Below are 19,683 nucleotides of genomic sequence, written 5' to 3' on the forward strand. Positions count from 1 at the left end.
AAGAATGTTACCTGGTGAATATGTACAAACACTTTAGCAAGGGGCAAAGGCATGACATCATGGGGACGGGGGCATGGCATCATGGGGGTGGGGCATGACATCATAGGTTTGCGGCATGATATCATAGGGGTGGGTGAATGACATCATAGTGGTCGAGGCATGATATCATGAAGCTTAAGAGAAAATAGATGAAACTAGAAAAAAAAAATCAGCCCAAGAGGGAACTGAGACCTAGAGACACAAACATGGAAGGCCTTTACCTATGCATAGTATCAGCTGTGCGATTAATCATATTATATCTACAATCCACAAATGCAGAGAGAACAAAGGAAAGGAGAAGGCCCGTGAGGGGAAAAGCATAGACCTATCTGAAAGGAAAAGTTGAACAGATTCTGTGAGTGAGTGAGGGCGACTGAGGACAGAAGCGGAGGGTCAGCGGGGAAGATGGAGGGATAGCGCGGTGCAGAGAGAAACAGCCAGAAATAGGGAACATACGAGTTAATGTGGAAACTCGATGAAAACACTGATTAATTCATGGTGTCTAGAGGGCCACGTTCCTGAGGATTTAATCTGACAGAGAATGCAGAGTACGAACCTGCAATCCTTTGAAATCGAGCAAGTAGGACTTCAGGGTCGGGGATGGGGCACATTCAGTGGAGTCAATTTCTGAGGAGGTAAAATGGAGATCCCTGAACAACAGACTGATGCTGGGAAAGAGATTATAAAGATATAGCAAATGAGGGCTTCCTGGTACCTTAAACCTGCAACTGATGTAAATGCACAGGAAAACCCTTGCTGCACTCTAAGGTTTGGTTAGCCGTTGTTCACCCTGAGAAATTATACAAACAATGATAGTGTGTCCCTGAATACCTTCTAACAGAGCTGTGACACTGAAATCCTTGGAAGAAACCATAATTCACTTTCACGCAGACCAATCTTCTGCTGGCTGAATGTTTCCTGGGTCCACTCCATCCTTTCACACCTGTTGTGCACCTGGACACTCTAGGAAGGAGACAAGAGATGAGTGTATGTCTGTGTGTGTGTTTGTTTGTATGTGTGTTTGTGTGTGTGTGTGTGTGTGTGTATCTGTATATTGGTTATCGTCTGTGTGTCTGTATTTGTGTATATGTGTGTGTATGTGTGTGTGTGTCTCTGTGTGTGTCTGTATGTGTTTTTGTGTCTCTCTATGTGTGTATATGAGTATGTGTCTGTGTGTTTGTGTATGTGTGTGTGTGTCTTGTCTGTGTGTTTGTCTGTGTCTGTCTGTGTCTGTGTGTATGTCAGTTTGTCTGTCTATGTCTTTTACTGTGTTTCTCTGTGTATCTGTGTGCGTTACATGTGTGTGTGTGTGTGTTTGTGTGTGTGTGTGTGTGTGTGTGTCCGTCATGCATAGGAAGACTGCTACACAGTAAGAAAAACTGTGGGAGAAGTAAGTCATATGGCCAGTAATTCCTTTGTTTTTATTCCCTTCATCTGTTCTCTTTGCATCTGGATTACAGCCTTTCCCAAGTCTACTCATCCCATTCCGAATTTCAGTTCTCAAGTTGGAAAAGGCACTTTGTTCCACTAGCAAACATTTCATGAATACTCTAGTAGTATAGATCTGTAGAGTTGTTATAACAAACAGGAAACAGCAGCAGTGGTACAACCTAGTAGAAGAGCCAGTCTTCTGTCAGTAGCCTGGAAAAAGAGAAGTTCTATGGTTTGCTTCTCTCAGGGAATTGAAGATCAACAGAGACAGATGATGCATAAACATTGTTGCTGGTGCTTTTTTGTTTGTCATAGTCAGTATAGCCATATGTCCCTTTGAAAAATATAAGATGTTTGAAACGTTTTCTGCTGCTACAAATATATTACTGTAGCTGAATAATCCTGTACATCATTTTCTCCTCAGAGGGATAGAGACTATTCCAATCATTTACAACTATTGTTAATGTTAAAATGGGTAATCCAATATGTGGTCAGAGGAGAAAAATCAAGACAGTGTAGATCCCTTGACCATGTTTCCAATATAAAAAGCTTAAACACTTTAACCTATGATCTGTAATGGTACTGCAAACTCTTAAAACCACCTCAATTGCAGTTACTTGTTCTTACTCTTGTATGAAATAAAGTACATTTAGTTAAAAAAAACGTGAATATGTAAGCCTGATGGTGCGTTTGGTCAAGATGATAATTATCAAAACTATGATTTCAAGCAAGTTTATAAAATAATGTTTGTAAGACATGAAGCTCCTTTGTTAATTTTGCTATTATGTTTGGCTAAAGGCACATGCCATCTCGTTGTAGGGATAAGGAATCACTTATTTTTGGAGAAAGTGTATGAGTGAATTAGAGAAGCAAAGGACATCATTTCAATCCCCAAGTACATAGAAGTCAAATTGGTAGAACCATCATCATGTTAAACAAGCAGAAGTGAGTACTCAGACAAAGACATTTAGCAATAACATCATTTTTCTCTTATTTGGCTAAACCATATACATCATGCCTAGGCAAATCCTTTCAAAAGCAAGGATTTTGCATTGTTAAAGCATTTATGTATGTATGTATGTATGTATGTATGTATGTATGTGTGTGTATGTATGTATGTATGTATGTGTATATATGTCTATATGTGTATGTGTACATAAAGACATATACTTATATGTTGTATAAATGTTTATATATACATGTACATATATATATATATATGTGTGTGTGTGTGTGTGTGTGCGTGTGTGTGTGTGTGTGTGTGTGTGGATATGTGTATGTGACCACATATATATACATGTACATATATATATATATATATATATATATATATATATATATATATGCGTGTGTGTGTGTGTGTGTGTGTGTATGTGTATGTGGCCACATATATATACATGTACTCACATACATATATATATATATATATATATATATATATATATATATATATATGTAACATACACATGCACTCTCTTTTCTAATTTTTTGAAACGTTTCTAATATATATATTAGTACTCAAGAATTTTAAAAGCTGCTTTAAAATTTTGATTCATTTTAAATTTACAGTTCAGAAAAGAGATTCAATATAGGTAATTAATTTTATACTATCAAATTTCTCATTTATTTCATTATAACCCAAATATTTTCTTTAGTTATGTGACTGAATATGTTTTAGCATGAGACATAACTAATTAGCTTTTCCAGCATGTGACATAACTAGAGGCTACTACCACACCTATCTGAGGTAGAAAACATATCAAAGTACTGCAATATATGATAGATCAGTGTAATAGATAGATAGATAGATAGATAGATAGATAGATAGATAGATACATACATACATACATACATACATACATACATGCATAGTTACACTGATGAAAGATTACAGATAATATTCTCTACTTTCCTGTCCATCACCCCTAACCTCTTCCCCTCACCTTTTATACTGGTTGTCCCCTCCACATTGATATCTTCTTCCTTAGTGCCCCAGACAACCCAATATCCAAACTTTTAAAATTGGTTAGAGAGGTAAACCAAGAATTCTCAACTGAGGTATCTCAATAGCTGAAAAACACATTAAGAAATATTCAACATCCATAGTTATCAGAAAAAGGCAAATAAAAATGAACCACAGATACTACATTACACCAATCTCAATGACTAAGATAAAAATCTGATTCAGTAGCAGTGAAAAATCTTTTTCACTATAGAGAAAGTGAAACATTCCTCCACTGCTTGTGGTATTAGTACCTGTAGAGCCACTTTGGATATCAATGAGGAGGTTCAGAGAAAATGGCAAATAGCTTTACCTGAAGACCCAGCTTTACTACTCACTTTAACACATATACCCAAACTTGATCCACATACAACAAGGACATGTGGTTGAACAGGATCACAGCAGCCTTACTTAAAATAGTCGAATGCTGGAAACAAGCGTGATTTACCTCAACTCCACTGAGGAATAAATAGAGAAAGTGTGCTATATTTAAGCAAAGAAACCCTACTCAGGTATTAAAAATGAGGACGCCAAAAACTTTGTAGGCAAAGGGATGGAGCTGGAAATTAGTGAAGTAACAGAGATCAAAAAGGCCATAACATGTGATGAACTTAGTGACAAGTGGATGTTAGCCCCAAAGCTCAGAATGCCCACTATACAGAGCATTTTATCACATGAAGGGAAACACATTAGAAGGCCAAATTGCTGATGCATGCAACCAACTTAGAAGGGAGAACAAAATAATCTAGAAGGCAGAGGGATGGAGGGACTTATTTAGAGGTAGAGAATGATGGACAAAGGGGGGAGTTGCAACAATGAAAAGAGACAAGAGAGTATTAAAGAGGAAAAGAGGATTAGATGACAATAATCATCAGTTGTTGGTGTTGAACTTGGGTATCACCAGGAAAGTCCCAGGTGCCAGGGATGCAAGAGGTTCCCATAAACCTACTGGAATGACGGTAGTTGAAATACCAAGCAGCAAAGTGATAGAACCACTAGAGACTGCTTCCTGTAGCTAGAAATGCCCCCCAGTGAAGGAATAGTGCTGCCCACCCAGTTCAAAATCTTTATCCTATAAATATCCAAGGTCTAAAAAATGCAAATACAAAAACAGAGCAAAGACTGAAGGAAAGACCCTTCAGAGACCACCCCACCATAAGAACCATTTCATCCACAGACTCTAAATCCTCGCACTATTCCCGATGTCAAGATATGCTTGCAGATAAGACCCTAATATGTCTGTCCTCTGAGGGGCTCCGCCATCACCTGACAGTGACAGATGTAGATACAGCTAACCAATTGACAGAACCTGACAGCCAGAAAAGAAGAGTTAGGGGAATTCCTGAAGGATCAGAAGGGGATTGGAGCCTAATATGAAGAACAACAGGATCATTAAGTTTACCCTTCAGCGGCTCAGGAAATTTACTATCAATCAGAATATATGTGGGTCAGTCAATGACTTCTGCTACATAGATCGTAGAGCATATGGAGAAGATAACGGCCTCATCTGCCATATCTGTGAAGGGAGACATTTGGTCCTGTGTAGACGTTATATCCCAGAGAAGGGGGATGTTGCAGGGCTAAAGTGGAAGTGGGCAAGGCGATTGGGGTGCACCATACTAGAAACGAAAAGAATCAGAATGGCTTTGAGGATTCAAGAAAAATACCAGTTTGGGCAATGACATTCAAAATATAAACAAATGAGTAGATTATTTTACACATATACTATTTATAATATAAGATATTTATGTTTACACTAGAGATGTTCACATCTGTCTCCTTAATGACTATATATTCATTATCTGTATGGTTTCAGTTTACTGAATGTTGAAATGCATAATTTTCATAAATTACTTAGTATTGAAATTTCACATAGATAAACCCAATCAACGTTTTAACTTTTGTACTAGTAGCTATACATATTTAGTTACCTCTATGAAAATTTAAAAAAAAATATTTCGTATTCTATTCCATTAGGTTTCCATTCCATGCCTCAAATGTCTCTCAATTTTTTCTGTACTTCTCTACATTCCCTCCATTGTCACCCTCTTCCCTGTTTCTTCACATTTGACAATCCTGTTCCTGACTGCGTCCCTCAGCAATCCATAAGTACATTTGTACTTCCCAAAATGAGGACAGTCTGGACCATGTCCCTTGATACTTACACTAAACTGATCATACAGGTACACAGTTTGGATAATTAAAATTGTGATTAAAGTGAATTAGGATCCCATTTTTACTTTTTGACCTGGATTACCTCATCTATGATGACTTTCACAAGATCCATTCCTTGTATTGAAAATTACATGCTTTCCGTTTTCCAAACTGTAAAAGCACCACATTTTCTTTATGCATTCTTTTGTTAAGGAATAACTTGAATATTTCCAAATTATCAGGTGTCTATATACTAGGATGAATCAACATTTGATTATATACCCTCGAGTTATATCATTAGGTGTTTCCATTTCCATATTCCAAAGAAACATCACATTGATTTCAAAAGTTGTTATAGAACTTTGCCTTCCCACCAGGAGAATAGGAATGCTCCCCTCTCTCCATAAGACAGTAAAGATAAGTTGGCTCATGTGGTATTAAACTAAGTTTTCTGAAAGGGATGAAAATATCTCAGAATAATTTAGTTTTGCATTTCTATAATGTATAACAGTGACACATATTTGCCATTAGATTCTTATTGATTTGTGTTTCTTCAATTGTGAACATTTTGTTTAGATATGTAGCTCAATTTAATTATTTTCTCTTGATATATACCTTTTTAGTTTTTTATTTTGATTTATAGAAGCTCATTGCTGAGCGTGGCATGTAAATAATGCTTAGTATTTTTGAAAATAGCCACTTTAAATTAAATTTACTAAGGTCAAATTATATAATGTGCTCCCATTAAACTCAGAGAATTGCCAGATCTGTTGTAGCTGACAAAATTCATTAAGGTCACTTCATGAAACATCCGTATATAATAAAACATTCTCTATGTACATATTATTGAGGAATATACTTTAATTGTTTAATTTTTTTGAGAATTTCCACCAAAGTATTTTGACGATAATTTTTCCATTTGTTTTACACACATCACTCTATTTCTTTGAATCCTACTTTTCTGTAACCTCTACATTAAAATACTGTTTGATAACCCCATGATAAACCCTTACAAAAATTGTTCAACCCTCCAACAGAAGACACTAACTGTCCATCGTATGTCCGTTAGGAGTAACAGCTTTCAGGATTTTCACTGCATTCTTTACTGTTGACTGGGTTGAATCTGTGTAGGGAACCACAGCTGCTGTGTGTCATGAGGACAGCACTCTTCCTATCCTGAACACACGATTTCCCTATGATGCACCCCACAATTTTGCACCTACTGTCTCTTTTCCCTTTCTTTCAGGGTTGCTTTTGAGCCTTGTGGAAGGTGTATAACATGTATATCCAATTCAGCATGGCTGAAATCAATAAAACGAAGACAACAATATAATGAATGAAAGAACAGTCCATTCTTGGAAAATATTAACAAGACTGTTATAACCTCTGGCCAAATTAGATAAAGAAAGAGTGGAATTAACAAAATTAAAGAGAAGAGAGGAGATGTGGAGAAAACACTTTATATTTACAGTCAGAAAGTTATAATATTTTTTAAAACATTAATGATTTACTAGATGTATTTGATATACCAATAATAAATCAGCTCAATATGCATAATTTAAACAGCAATATACTAAACAATGACACAGCGTAAGATATTTAATATCTCCCACATAAAATATCATAGGACCACATGTGTTCAGTTTAAAAATTTAATTAGACATTTAAAGAGCATTGACCGTTTCTTAGACTATTCCATAAAGTGGGCCAAAGTATTGAATACAATAAAATTCTATTTTGAATCTGGTATTGTCCAACAATTGAAAGAGAAAAAAAGGAGAAAGAGTGAGACAGGGGGACAATGAAGAAAACGGAAAGGTACAGAGAGAGGAAGAAAGAATTACAGACGACTGACAGAAGGAGAGGAAGTGTTAGTATTACAGATTATTTCCACGGATAATCACATATTCTCAATAGAATACATGTGAACAGATTCAAGGTGACAGTAAAATTAATATTTAACCAGGTAAGCTTTCTTAAATCTGAGACATACAAGTTTGATTTATCGTATATCAACAAATGTATGGTACTACATAAAATGATAAAAGGCACAAAGACACCATTATTTTATTATGTGCAAAAAAATTACTGGTAAAAAATAATATATCCATTCAAGGCAGAAGTCCTGGAGAAGCTATAGCTATAAAGTATATAGTTCAACATAATAAAGGCAAGGTAGAGCAAGCCCACCACTATCGTTGTGATAAAGAGAGAAAAAGTCAAAGCAGTTCCACTGCAATCAGGAACAAGAAAAAATATACTCTGGTTTCTTACCTATGTAGTACAGTATTTTTAATTTTAGCTAAATCTCTATGACAACTGAAGAAGATCCATGTAATACAAAAGTGAAGAAGTTATATTTTTCTCATATGCAGATATCATGGTACCATTTTAAAAACTCTAAAATTGTATCAGTTTCTTAAGAGTGCAAAATACATTCATAAAAGCAGAATACAATAGAAACACACAAAATTCCTTAGCCTTCCTTTACACCAATCCAATTCATACTTTTACAAAATCTATTGAAAAATCCCCCTCCAAATAATCTATTAATATATAATAAAATACTGTGGATAAAAATATTTAAAATGCCAAAACCAATGTAAATTAGATAGAAGTGATCATTAATAGACAATTTTTCTCTGAAAAAATAAGTTTCTTAAAGCTAAAAATACATTCATGAGGTAGTAGAATACAAAATTAACACACAAAACTCATTATCTTTTCTGTATTACAACTTCAAACCATGGGAGAGAAATCCGGGAAATATTGCATTCAAAATAATCTCAAAATATATAACAAAAACCATAGATTGTCATAGTTATAAAGCACACTATTAGTAAGAAGACATAAGAAGTACATATTATCCATCCTGAATACATATAAGAACGATGCAGCCAATATTCTGAAAGACTGTAAAGACTTCAATAAATCAAAGCTTTTATAGTTTAAAGGATAAGTAGATAATATAAATAAGTCAGTTTTTGATGAATTAATAAAATTAATACAATAAATTGTGAATAGAATATTTTACTACAATAAATCACCTACTTTTATGAAACTCAACAAATATTCTACTATAGACAAAAGACAACTTTTAATGTGCAAAGTGTTAAAATGTTTAGAGGAATAATTATAAAGAGAGAAAAGGAGAGGGGCAAAAATTTCATGAGATTAAAACGTATAAGAGTAACAGAAACAGTTTTATGGGTTTGGCAGAGTTAATATTTCAACAGATTGGAGTGTCCAAGAACTCTGGACTTTACCCAAGCACAGATTTCTCCCTTTTGAATTAAACTGTTGCTAGGATGGTTTATTAGGTTTTCCAACTTGAAGAATTGTCAAAGCTCTTACTGTCCCTACACAATTATGTCCAGTAATGACCTAGTTCAATCCTACAATCATGAGAACTGAGCAATTACAAGTACATGAAATCAAAGTTGAATCACTTGACATCTGAGAAATGCTGTTTGAAAAGGGAGATTCAGTTGTTACTGATTTCAAGTCATAGCTCTTAAAATTTAAAATATATGCATTGCTCATTCACAGAATGCTTTCTCAAGAAAGGAGGAGGAATTCTGAATTCTTTATTGACTTTTGCTTTAACTTACTTGTGGAGTATATATTTCATAACTTGGCTAAATCCAGTATGCCACACACAGCACAGAGGAAGTCAAATATTTGTAGGATTTGAGTGTGTGAAATAAGAGAAATAAGAGTGGAGAAACTGAGACGATGAAGTCTTAACAAGAAGGAATTCCCATTCCCATATATCAGTGTCAGAAACAATGCACTGTAGGAATGCAAGGCATGGTTGAGTTTACTCTGAGCTGAGGACACAATACTTGTCTTTCCCTTCATCCTCAGGACATTTTCTTCTGGGCAAAAAGAATAAAAGCCATGAGATTTCAGGAAACAATGGTGTCCTTCCCAAGACATGCCTTTTGGGAGAAAGAAATTAATGATATAAACTCTCTGACTTCCAAAAGCCATGAGAACAGGGAAGACCAGCTGTTTCTGAGAGGCTCTTAACTCCTGATTCCCATATGTGGAACGCTCAGATCAAGTCTCTCTCCTTGACGAATCCACTCAACATCTACCCAGATCTCACTGAGCTTTCCAATTGACCACATATTTCTTCTTCTTTTATACCAAGACAGAAGGGCAGCTTCCTTCTCCCGATCTCTGATCTTTTCATATCTTTGTTCTCCCTCCCAAATGGCTCTTTACTATGAATTAGAGGCAAATTAGAAAACCCTGTTTTACTGAAGGAATATCTGAGTGGCAGTTGCTATCATGACAACACTTGTGAATCACAGAAGAAGATAGGTATCTCCAGAATTCAAGAGACAGTTCAGGCAGGGCCTAATGATGATGTCACTGAGAACTGACATAGCCTACCTGCTGAACAAATATCCTTAAATTGACCAGATTTGAGGGTGCACTTTCCAGGAGTGTCTCCTGTGACACAGTGGAAACCTTTACATACTACATCTCTCTAAAGCTAGTGACTTCTCTCTGCTTCATTAGTGGTTACATGCTCTGAATGGAAAAAGGTAGTTAGGGGCTTGGCATGGGTAGAAAAGACCTAGGAACAAGGAGTTAAGGAGATTCTTATGGCGATTTATTTTGTTCCCAGGTCCAATCCTGTGAAATACATATCAAATCCCTAGGTTTTCTCAGTTTCCCATGTACCAGTATTTTCCCTACAGAACTTTAATTGAGTGAATATAGTGTTACATTTTCTGATTGTACATTCATTGATAGGGGATATTATATATATATTCCTGCATGTGTACTCAAAAATTTCATTTTTCCAATTCAATTTTTTGCAATGAATTAGGCAACAAACTTGGCCCAGCTACAGAGTGAATAAACAGTGGAAATATTGTGTTCATACTTCAAATGATGAACTCCCAAATCCTCATTTTATACAAAAATTACCAGACATCAGCTAAAGAAAGGACAACATGGACTACAGAATGCAGTTCTGCAGTTCTATTAGATAACAGTTCACTAATAGCTACCTTACTGTGTTCCCAGGGCAAGACATGAGGGTTTTCGATATTTTACCATGATTGTTTCTTCAGTCCAAACATCAATTTCAGAGGGATGTGCAGCGAGAGGAATGGCTTGAGGTCCAGTGAAACCTCAACTTCAACAGGTTCATAAGAACAGGAGGGAATCTCTTTGGCATTGTCATTTGTGGATCCTATATTCTTGACCTAGTTGCGGAGAATCCGTGTGAATATTCCATCAAAATTCATAGTTGTAGGAGCCAACAAAAGTGTATATATATATATATATATATATATATATATATATATATATGTATATATATATACTTATATATATATACACATATATATGATATATATATATATACTTATATATATATATATACTTATATATATACATACATATATATATACATACATATATATATATGATATATATGCATATATCAGATACCAAAACTAGATAAGATTGATGAAGTTAAGATGTGCATTTGCCAATAAATATTTATAGAACTTTCATTAGAGACACAGCTAGACCATGTCAAATACAGAAGTGATTGCTAGTGGGAAACCAGAGAACTGAAAACAGACCCCTTGTTTGTAGATGTTGAGAAAGTATTGCAAGAGCTGAATAGTCTTTCAACCCCATAAGAAAAACATGTTCAACTAACCAGAGCTTTCTGTTAATAAACCAATATTCAAAGGCTGTTTATGTACAGACCTATGGCTCCAACTGTATATGTGGCAGAGGAATGCGATGTTGGGAATCAATGTTAGGATAAGCCCTTGGTTCTCCCTAGTTTTTACTGATAGTTCAAGGGAATGTCAAGGCACAGTAAAGGGGTTATAGAAGAAAGGTAAGGGGACAAGCTAGAAATCTTATGGACAGGAAACTGGGAAAGGAAATAACATTTGAAATGTAAATATAGAAATATCCAATAAAAAAGCTATAAAAATTGCTACAAATTAAAAATGGAAAGAATGAAAAGAAAGGAAAATTAGCAGCTAATCAGACTTATTGACTCAGTAATCCAAAGGGTCTCTCTCAGGGACTTATAGTCAGAATAATACTAGTGAAAAGACAGAGATGATGAAGTCCACATTTCTAGCACTCTCTCTCCCAAATACCACTATCAGACACATACTGCTCTATAGGTATCCAAATAATCTAGGAGTTTGCTCTGAGCTGAGGACACAATACTTGTTTTTCACTTCTTCCTTAGGACCATCTTCTTCTGGGCAAAAAAGAATAAAAACCATTAACTCTAAGGAAAAGATCAGTGTCTTTCCAAACACCTGGGTTTTGGGATAAAAATATTAATGATATAAACTCTCCGATTTCCAGGAACCATTAGAAGCAGGGAAGTCCAAATGCTTCTGAGAGGCTCCCAGCTCCTGATCCCATGTGTGGAAGGATCATGTAGGGAGCGGTGCGGCAAAACAAAGATGGCGCTGACAGCCAGCCCCATCTGAATGTAAACAACTTACAGTGCTTGTGCAGGCTTATCCCCTCATCACTGCAGCTGTATGATCCGGCGCCCTCCTGTGGTGAACAATAGTACTGTGCATGCACGGGTTTTGCACCTGGTGTCAGTTGGCCAGTAATATGCTAATGAGGGGGCGGTACCATGCTGGTGAGGTGATTTGTTCTCCACCAATCCCTGGAGGACAATAGTGGGGTGATAGTGGGATGACAGAGGGGTGGTAGTGGGGTGACCCATGCCCCACCAATCCCTGAAGGATTTTTAGCATACTGTTGTGTATATAAGGCGAGTGCTTTTGCTGCTCGAGGTCCCCGTATCCGCAATGAAGGTGTCCTGCAATAAAGGCTGTTGACAAGGATCCAACCATGTTGCATATTCCTTGCTGGACGAGGTGGGCGTGACAAGTGGTGGCCAGGAGCTTCACAGCTTCTAAGGTAATGGAACTGATGGCTGTTTCTCTTAGAAAAATCTTTGACTGTGATTATTGGACTAAACAGGTGACAAGGTGTTTCTCTTAAAACGACAGCTAGAAAAAGTAAAAATGGTGATTGATTTAAATATTAAAGGTATGTGTATCCACTTCAATTTCGTTTCTGATTGGTTTTAAATGTATAAATATTCTCTACATGCCTTGGTAATGGACTATTTGCTTTTAAATTATTGGATATGGTTTAAAAAATGTAACATTGGTAACAGAAAGTTGACATAAAACTGGTAAATTTGGATGGAGTCATTGTAGACAACGTGTGGCATGAGCCAATCTAAGGAAACAGGTCTAAATTGGGATGGTATTTTTATGGAAATCTTATCCTACAAACCAGGCTTCTAAAATATTTTAAGGCAATGTCTCTTTATTGAGGTATTGGAGACCACAACATCATGTGTTCACATGTAGGAATTTGCAGTCAATCCTTGTAGCATGAATGATAGACTCGGTGTTTTGGAGACTGGATTGTGGGATGATGAGACTGATCTCGAGGAAGAGGCTGCTCAGTGTAAGAGGGAGAGATATGATCCAGACTGGCTACACACTACTGCCACGTTGCAACGAGTCAGACAATTAGGCAAGAAAGTGGTTATACCAACAGCACCTCCGTATAACCTTCAGTATAACTTTGGCTTTATCCCCATATTTCTCCTAATAAGACCGTTGAATATTACCCTTCTGGTGTTGCACAGCTTGCTGTGTTAGGCTTTAAGTCTTGTATTCAGCATTTTGGTATTTTACCCAAGAGAATTATTATACCATATACAAAAGCTCACATAGAAAAATTGTGTTCCTTGATAAATGATTGGGCCATATTACGCTGTAGTTTTGATGGAGAGTATGACAATCATTAACCTAAGGATCCTTTGCTACAATTTTTTCGTTGAACATCAGGTGATTTTTCCAAAGGTCACTGCATCAGAGTCTTTGTCTGGAGCATTAAATATTTATACAGATTGCTCAAAAACAGTGTACGTCCCTATATGGTTGATTCTCAAGAACCATTATTAATTCAATACAGTCCAGGCACCCCCAAAATTACAGAATGTAAAATTGTATTGGAAGTTTTTAAAAGATTTAATAATTCTTTTAATTTAATTTCTGACTCTGCTTATGTGGTTAACGGTCTGCGCTCATTTGAAATTGCAGGGCCAATTAAATCGAATAGTACTGTATGTCAAATTCTTTTAGAATTACAAAAATTGATTTGGGCCAGAAAAAATAAGTTTTTCATACAACATATTCGCGCTCATACTAATTTGCCTGGTCCCATGGCCAGTAATAATGCCCTGGTGAATGCTAGTACTCATAGAGTATTTATTTTTCATGCAGCTCCAGTTTATCTCGCTAGAGAATTTCATCAAAAGTATCATGTTCCTGCTTTCACTCTTCAACATAATTTGAAATCTCTAGAGCTGCAGCTCATGATGTGGTATTACATTTCAAGAAATGTATTCAGTTTCACAACCCTCCTCATGTGGGGATTAACCCTCATGGACTGATTCCCCTAAAACTTTGGCAGATGGATGTCACACACATATCTCAATTTGGAAATTTAAAATATGCTCATGTTTCTGTTGATACCTGTTACAGTAATGTACCCGGTACTCTGATGACTGGTGAAAAGGCTCATAATGACACTAGTCATTGCTTAGAGGCATGGGCAGCCTGGGGAAAGCCTGATAGTATCAAAAAGGACAACGGGCCTGCCTACACTGCAAAGTTCTTTTGGCATTTTGCCAGACAATGCTGGTCGGTCATAATTCAGGATAACCATACAATCCTAAGGGTCAAGGAATTGTGGAAAGAGCGCATCATACCTTAAAAGAGCTTATACAAAAACAAAAAAAGGGAATTGACAGTGGCTGAACTCCAAAAGATCAACTTTCTTTAGCTCTTTTTACTCTAAATTTCTTAATTTGGAATGCACATGGTCGCTCTGCCGCTGATCGGGAGCTGCTACTATACTTATGACTAATGCAGAAGTAAAGTAGAAAGATGTCTTAACTGATGAAAGGCGTGGCACATATCCTGTGATTTCGAGATCTAGGGTAGCTGTTTGTGTTTTTCCGCAGAATCAAGAAAACCCAATTTGGGTACGTGAGCACTTGACTTGAAAATTGCCTTCTGCTCTTCCTGAAGGGCAAACTACGAACCCTACTATAACAGGGAATGGTAATCCTGGTTGATTCACTCATCTTGTGGGCTATTGCCAGATCCTGGCCAGTACCCATGCCAGTTCATAGCTATTCTCCTGTTTTGCCAACCTTTTTCTCTACCTCCTGTTTGTGTGTTGTTCCCTTTATAGAGCCAAATGGAGAAATGCCCCAACGGTATGCCGCCATTAACTTTCCAGTGTCACATACCTTATGTTTTACTGTTTAAGAACTCTTCCCTGCCCTGCATGTTGTGCGTTGAGCCACATTTCAAAATTCAATATAATATAAGCTCTAATGTGAGCAATGTACCCATTTGGCATCTGGCTTTCTATTACCTAATCAAATGATAGATTTACTTCAAGAACAAATTGAAGCACTGTGTCATATGTCGCAAATGTCCTGTGTTTCCTCCCTTAGAGATTTATGCATTATTCCTTTACAAGCTAACTTTTCTCAGAATTCCCAACAGAGCAAAGAAATCTCGAATTATCTGAAAGGAAACTGGTCCATGAAAACAGAGCAATTATCAAGACAATTGCTGATGCAGATTGCTGTCCTCAACAGCACTAGGTTGGACGCCATCAAAGTTGAAGATTTGACCTCATGTATTACCAACAATTTCTCCCTTTTTTAGGAGTGGGCGGGCATGTTTGCCTGGGGAGCTATTGTCCTCCTGGGATGCAGAGTAGGTCTCTGGCTTATTGGCCATTTAAAAAGAGAACATTCCAGTCACAAAGTGGTTGTTTCACAGGCTATGACCACCATTAAAAAGGTGCTTCTCCCAACATATGGCTGTCCTCTTTGATAGATTAAGAGTTCGCCCTAGATCATTTTTGTCATTGTCATGTGGAGTCATTGTATCCAGAGATGGGCAACTTTCCTAGAGCTTGGATGAACCTATGACATGGGGCCCAGTGGCCATAAGGTAGCTCTATGACGGGTATGGCCGTGTTTAGATGAGAACGACCTAAGAAAGAAATAATGACAAAATTGACGTGACACCCAGACCCAGACCAGTCATTATATTAAACAAAAAAGGGGGAGATGTAGGGCACCCTCCTGTTGTAAACAATGGTACTGCACATGCCCAGGCTTTGCACCTGGCATCAGATGGCCAGTAATATGCTAATGAGGGAGCAGTACCATGCTAATGAGGTGATTCATGATCCCAAAATCCCTAAAGGGCAATTATCATAGCCTCAGCCTGCTGGGTATGTAAGGCAAGCACTTTGGCTGCTCATTGTCCCTGTATCAGCAACGAAGTTGTCCTGCAATAAAGGCTGTTGACAAGGATCCGACGGTGTGGTGTTGCGTCTTCCATGCTGGACGAGGTGGCCGAGACTTTATACTCCCTGGGCAGTGTTGTCCCTATGAGTTTGCAAGCCCCTTCAGGTCTTTCAATCACATCTGTAATTCCTCCAACAGGTGTTCCATTGTAAGATTAGTATTTTTCTGCTAGGATTCAAATATGAATTTGACCTGTTCTGGCTATGTCTCTCAGGAGACATCTATATCCAGTTCAAGTCAGCATGTACTTCTTAGCTTCATCAATCTTATATACTTTTGATGACTGTATGTTTGTATATGGGCCACAGGTGGGGCATAAATTACTGTTCCATCAGTCTCTGCTTCTACGTTTGCTTCCACATACCCTCCTGTGAATGTTTTTGTTCCTCCTTTCATGAAGGAGTGAAGCTTCCACACTTTGATCATTCTTCTTGAACTTCATGTGGTCTGTGGATCGTATCTTGCCGAATTAGAACTTTTGGGCTAAAATCCACTTATCAGGGAGTGCATACTATGTGTCTTTTTCTGTGATTGGGTTACCTCACTCAGTGTGACGCTTTCTAGGTTAATCGATTTGCCTATGAGTTTCATGAATTCATTGTTTTTAAAGCAGAATAGTGGAACATTGTACAGATGGAATTTATGTATCCATTTCTCAATTGAAGAGCATCTGGATTCTTTCCAGTTCCTGGCTATTAAAAATAAGGCTTCTATGAGCATAGTGGAGCATGTGTCTTTGTTGAATATTACACCAACTTTTGGGTGTATGCAGAGTACAGGTACAGCTGGGTCCTCAGATAGGGCACTAGCCAATATTCTCAGGAAACTTCAGAATGATCATACATATTTGCAATCCCCCCAACCATGGAGGAGTGTTCCTCTTTCTCCATAACTTCATCACCATCTGTTGTCACCTGAGTTTTTGATCTTAGCCATTCTGACTGGTGTGAGGTGGAACCTCAGGACTGTTTGTATTTTTATTTCCTTGATGACTAAGGATGTTGAGCATTTCTTGACACACTTCTCAGCTATTTGATATTCCTTAGGTGAGAATTCTCTGTTTAGCTCTGTACCCCATTTTTCATAGATTACTTGGCTCTCTGGTGTCTAACTTCTTGTGTTCTTTGTATATTTTGGATATTAGCTCTGTCTGAGGTGTAGGATTGATAAAGATCTTTTCCCAATCAATTGGTTGCTGTTTTGTCCTAATAACAGTGTTCTTTGACTTACAGAAGCTTTGCAGTTTTATGAAGTCCGTTTCTGATTCTTGATCTTACAGTATAAGCCACTGGTGTTTGTTTCAGGAAATTTTTCACAGTGCCCATGTGATCAACTCTTCTCTACTTTTTCTTCTGTTAGTTTCAGTTTATTGGGTTTGATGTAGAGGTCTTTGATCCACTTGCACTTAAGCTTTGTACAGGGCAATAAAAATAAATCGATTTGCATACTTCTACATGCTGCCCTCCAATTGTTGAAAATCCTATATTTTTTTCCCATTGGATCGTTTTAGCTTCTTTGTCAAATATCAAGTGACCAGTGATGTGTTTGTTTGTTTTGGGGTCTTCAGTTCTATTCCATTTATCAACATTCCTGGCTCTGTACAAATACTATGGTTTGTTGTTGTTGTTGTTGTTGTTTCTTTTTTTAAATCACTATTGCCCTGTAATACTGCTTGAGGTAAGGAATGGTGATTCCTCCAGAAGTTCTTTTATTGTTGAGTACAGCATATGTATGTTGTGCCATAACATTTATAAAATTCTAAAAAGTCTTTAATCTTTCTTTATTTCTTGCTTGACAAGTTATCTTTGACTCGAGCACTGTTAAACTTCCATGTATGTGTGGGCTCTCTCATGTTTTTGTGGTTATTGAAGACCAGCCTTAGTCTGTCATGGTTTGATAGGATGCATGGACTTATTTCAGTCTTTTTCGATCTGTTGAGACCTGTTTTGTGACCGGTTATATGATCTATTTTGGAGAAAATACTATGAGGTACTGGGAAGAAGGTATATTCTTTTGTTTTAGGATGAAATATTCTATAAATATCTGTAATGTCCATTTTGTTCACAACTTCTGTTAGTTTGTCTAGGTCTCTGTTTAATTTCTTTTTTCCATGATCTGTCCATTGATGAGGATGTGGTTTTGAAATCTCTGACTATTATTTTGTGAGGAGCAGTGGGTGCTTTGAGCTTTAGTAAGGTATCTTTTATGAATGCAGGTGCTCATGTATTTGGAGCATACATATATAGGATTGAGAGTTCCTATTGGTGGGTTTTTCTTTTGATAAATATGCAATTTCCTTCCTTTCTAGTTTGGAAAACTTTTGGTTGATAGTCGATTATATTCCATAGTAGAATGGCAAATCCACTTTCCTTCTATCAGACCATTTTCATCAAAATTTGTTTTCTAGCCTAATACTCTCAGGTAGTGTCTGTCTCTGTCTCTGAGTTTTGTTTTTTACGTGCAGCAAAATGCTGTGTCCTCTTTATGTATCCATTCATTTAGTCTATGTCTTTCTATTAGGGAATTGACTCCATTGTTGTTAAGAGATATTAAGGAATAGTGATTGTTTCTTCTCTCATTTTTGTTGTTAGAGGTAGAATCATGATTGTGTGTCTCTTTTCTTTTGGTTTCATTGAAAGATTAGTTTTTTGCTTTTTCCCTCCTTGTCTTAGAGTTTTCTACCTATTATCCTTCGTAGGGCTGGATTTGTAGAAAGACTGTATAAATTTGGTTCTGTCATGGAATATCTTTGTTATTCCATATGTGTTAGTTGAAAATTTTCCTGGCTATAGTAGACTGGAGTGGGATTTGTGTTCCTTTATTGTCTAGAGAATATCTGTCCAGGATCTTCTGACTTTCATTGTATCTGCTGAGAAACCTTGTGTAATTCTCATAGGTCTGACTTTATATGTTACTTGATCTTTTTCCCGTATTGCCTTTAAACTTCTTTATTTTGTGTATTTGGTGTTTTGACTATCATGTGATGTGAGGAATTTCTTTCCTGGTAAAATCTATAGAGAGCTCGGTAGGCTTCTTGCATGTTTTTAGACATCTCTGTCTCTAGGTTGGGTTAGATTTCTTCAATAAATTTTTTGAAGATATTTACTGGCCCATTAAGTTGGGAGTCTTCACTCTCTTTTATACCTAATATTCTTACATTTGATCTTCTCATTGTGTCTTTGAGTCCAAACATCAGGTAACTTGGTGCAGCAAAGTTGGTCTTACCTCTGCTTTCAAGTGTGTACGCACTCTTACCAACTGCTTTTCAGCTCTCCGCACAGCCAGACAACAATATTGTCCTTCAGCTGACTTCTCCCAGGTCCCTGTACCCAAGATGCACAGATGGCACTAGGTTATTTCCTGTATGTTCAAGAAGGTAGGCAGAACGTATTTGTCTGCTCTGGATTGTCAGGAGTTTCTGCATTTCTGAAGATCCAGCTCCCTTCTCCATGGGATGTGGTTGCAGGGAGCTGTGGTCCTTTTTTTTTTTCAGTTCTAGGCACTGGAAGAAACCAGCCAGTTCCTGCTATGGACTGCTCCTATGTACCCTGAGTGTCCTTTTTGACAGAAATGGCTTTTAGACTGTTTCCTATCCCCAATTATACCCCAAATATTTGACGTC

General features: G+C 37.0%; 1 long non-coding RNA gene across 1 annotated transcript in view; it reads right to left on the reverse strand.

Moving 5' to 3' along the window:
- LOC134484477 (uncharacterized) overlaps nucleotides 1-19,683 on the reverse strand; it is a 413,639-nt gene that overhangs the window by 55,954 nt on the left and 338,002 nt on the right. The gene's annotated exons all lie outside the window — the stretch shown is intronic.

Source organism: Rattus norvegicus, chromosome Y (genome assembly GCF_036323735.1).
Source record: "Rattus norvegicus strain BN/NHsdMcwi chromosome Y, GRCr8, whole genome shotgun sequence".
Lineage (NCBI taxonomy): Eukaryota > Metazoa > Chordata > Mammalia > Rodentia > Muridae > Rattus > Rattus norvegicus.